The sequence below is a fragment of the Juglans regia genome, chromosome 1, assembly GCF_001411555.2.
Source record: "Juglans regia cultivar Chandler chromosome 1, Walnut 2.0, whole genome shotgun sequence".
NCBI classification, from domain to species: domain Eukaryota; kingdom Viridiplantae; phylum Streptophyta; class Magnoliopsida; order Fagales; family Juglandaceae; genus Juglans; species Juglans regia.
In genome coordinates this window covers 2,390,101-2,393,905 of record NC_049901.1, presented here as the reverse complement: position 1 = coordinate 2,393,905, position 3,805 = coordinate 2,390,101, and the positions used below count along the sequence as shown (strand labels likewise).

Genomic DNA, 3,805 nt, shown 5'->3' with positions numbered 1-3,805 from the left:
AGAAGAGCTCAGGATTAGGGGAGATAAGAATTCATAGACCAAAAAAAAAAAAAAAGGAATCACAAGATTCAGAGTTTCTAATCCCAAACAATTTGATTTTATCTGTAAACTACCAACCAAAACCCAGGACAAGAAATGGGCTAAACTAACCAACAAAGATTTGAAATTTAGTTAAACCAAATCAAAAAACCAACCCCTCAATAAAGAATCTGACAAAAGATCTAGTTTATAGGGGTTTCTAGCTTGCTGAAATTAAACAAGAACGAATTTAAGCTTGTGGGTATTAAAGTTTGACTCTTTTGAGTAAATAAACCTTAATAGAACTATGCACAAAACACAAGAAAGACCAGAATTGGTAGTAGAAGAAGAAGCAGCGATAGGAGATGAAGAAGGTGAGCAGAGTAAAATTATGGACATTGAGGAAAAAATGAATCAACGAGAAAATGTTGGAAAAGAATATGGTAATGGTGGTAGAAATGTCTGCTAGCCACATCAATATCCCGCCTAAAACTGGCATAAATGGAGAGGAGGATACTGAAAGGTTTTATTCTCCACAACGAGTAAATATTGGAAACAAGATGGATGGGTTTTGTAACTTTGTTCCCACTGCAGTTCTATACATTCAAGTTTTAATTTCATTTCCCCCCCTTTTGTCCAATGCGTGAATCGCCTTCATAGCTTGCTTGGGAAACTTGCTGTGTTTCGTGCGGGGTTCCATGGTTGTGTTCCTTGTTGAGGTGAAAACAAGATGTTTTGTGGAGTGAGGTGAAAACAAGGTGTTCTATGGGTTGGATTTTGAGTTTCAGAAACCATGAATCAAAGGGGGGCAAACGATGGTGCGAACGCACCATTTCACTAATGTACATATGGAACCCCGGGTACACGGGGGGTTCCCCTCCCGGGTAAAAGTAGACTTTTTGATAAATAAATGTGATTTATTTATTTAATTTTCATGATCATGTGCTAGCCCACTAGCATTAACCTTTGTTTATTTAATTTATATGTTACATATATAAGAAGATAAGCATGACCATTATGGTCTCCGAAAAGAGATCAGTTGGGGCCAATTTCTAGTAATCTTAATTAATATATAGATCTGTACGTACAATCTTCAATCTTTTCACCATATCAGGTAGGCACGAAATAATTACAAGTTTTTTTTTTTTTTTTCGCAAATGAATTCATGTGTTTTTATAAAATCAATGTAACGTATCATGATATCTCAAATTATGAATTTAATTTTATAAAATTACTCTTTATTTATATACACTTCTCTTTGACCAGACCCTTCAAAATTGGTCTGTTCTGATTACGCGTATTATCAAATGACGAAAACATCCCACTCCCTTAGGCCTTAGCTTATTATGCACACGTACGCGTCAAGGTCAAGATGCGCGCACTTGGAATTAATGGCCTATAAATAGGAGTGTAGGGAAGGGTCTTTGCACATACAGATCATCAATCCAACCAACAATATATCGTCCTAAAATGAAGGCTATCGTTATCATTTGCATTCTGCTAGCTTCCCTTCTTTTCTCGTCCCCTTCAATTATTGTGGCTCGCGAGCTGGCTGATCGGGATGGTGAGATCTACCTCAACTTTCTAATCTGGTTTAATTTGTATTCATCAGTCAATTTTACATAACAAGTTGTAGTAGTACTTGTTCATCATCAAGATGCATGATTCTAGTTTTTAGCTAGATATAATATTATATCCACGCACCTGCCCCTGTACATAATATATATTAACGTTAGTATTCATGTTAAGATTTTATCACAGATATAAAACGAAAGGATACATATAGAACAATCTCTTCGCTGCGCTGCTAATTAAAATTGGTCTTCAAGACTCTTAGTTAACTAATTATTAGCTAGGTATCATATAGTATATTATTATATACCCATGAGAAATTACTTTAGTACTAGAAAATAATCATGGTACGTACGTAGTGAGAAGGCACATAACAGGAAAAATAATCATGGTACGATATTTATCCTATGATGCAATTATCGTACTGGCAAATGAGTGAGTGAATATATATATAAAGAGCTTATCTAGTTATCTTCGATCGATGCAGGAACTACTGCCGGATCCGACAAGCCAGCAATACCATGTAAGCCTGGCGATCGTCCATACAGTTCTTGCATACGAAACCCAAAGCCACCCATCAAGTGTAATAAAAAAAGCGCATTTCGCCGTTGCCCGCCATCTTAAGGACCTTGAATCAGTACTACTTAATTATGGTACTGGTGTGGTGAAAGTATGAATAAATAGTACTAAAATTACAAGTAGTACTCATGATTAATATTGTAATGGAGCTGGATCGATCGAGCTTCCTTTGCAGTATGGAAACATATATGTAAAATATGCTGCATCTTGATATGCTGTCGTGTGCCAATAAAAAGATCGAGCTGACCGACAGTTTCGGTCACCTTGTTGCGATCCTAATACATCAAGTAGTACTATTTAATAATTTTTTTTTTAATGTTATAGATCTATATATATCTTTCTTTCTACTTGGAAATATTGCAATACATAGATATATATAATAGATATATATATCATTTATCAATTATGAAGAGCAAGAGTAGTATGGCAATTAAAAGCTAAAACTGTACTCGGATATATCCCAATATTATTTCCTCGGCACAACGATGTAGTATTAGTGGTAGTAAAGCCCTCAAACCCAAATAATATTCTAGCTGAGCCCAATTATATATGATATTTGGTTCGGAGGATATCATCATGATTGTCGAAGCCCAGTTATGTATTTAACCTCAATTGTCGACACTTTTTTACATCATATATGATGAAGATAAAGACTATTAATTTGTTATAAGCACATGAAAAATGTAGTATTTTATGTACAACCACGAATTTAATACAAAACACTCATTCATCTCCTAATATTTTTGTTCAACTAAAGAAAATAGAGAACTGCATGTTTTATCTTTCAATTTCTCTATGATTCTTTTTTAATACAATGATGAAAAAATTAATATATGTTTAATTCTATCATATTTTTGTACAAGATAATTTAGAAATAAAGACAATTTTGAATCGGTTAAAATCGGCTAAAATCAATCTGAATCTGTCGATTGAAATGATTCAATGAACGATTTAAATGGTTTACTAAAATTGATTCGATTTTTTACCGACTCAATTTGAACTGGCGTGAATCGAACCATTTCTTAAAAGTTTTGCTCTCCAAACATATATATTACGCTAACAATATGTCATATTAAAAAATTTAAAATTTAATTCTTTATACTAGTTCTGATTATATATCATGTCAATTGTGTGGAAAATGATGCTATTTAATTGTTATGTAAGTGCGTATGGGTAATTTCGTAGTTAATGATTGAAACGTACGCATACTTATAAAGGGATTGTTAATTACGTACCGCGTGTATATTTTAATTACCTATATATATGGGTAATATTTATATTATGCTTTGAAAAACTATATTCTAAGAATTATACACTACAATATACATCCACGTAGCATATAGAATTTGATAAATAAATAAATAAATTAGCAAACACGTGAATAGACTCGGACAAGCTTCGATCATGCAGTACTAATTAGTACGCAATACTATATACGTATAATATCCTCTCAACAGATAGAAATCAATTCATGTATTTGATGTTGCAATATCCTTTGTAATTTTGTCAAGGAATTTACTATATCTTGTAAACTCGATGCATGAGTCCCCTTGAGAGTTTGCGTGATCATCTCAAATATTATATAGATATACATAATAGATATACATATATACACACACATATACACATTTAATGG

At 33.0% G+C, this 3,805-nt stretch overlaps 1 long non-coding RNA gene across 1 annotated transcript; it reads left to right on the top strand.

The window, feature by feature from the left end:
- Positions 1–1,438: 1,438 nt before the first annotated feature.
- On the top strand, positions 1,439–2,450 carry LOC108984105. Its single transcript, XR_004797810.1, has 2 exons — positions 1,439–1,582; positions 2,078–2,450. It is a non-coding gene; the product is annotated as an uncharacterized LOC108984105 (long non-coding RNA).
- Positions 2,451–3,805: the final 1,355 nt, after the last annotated feature.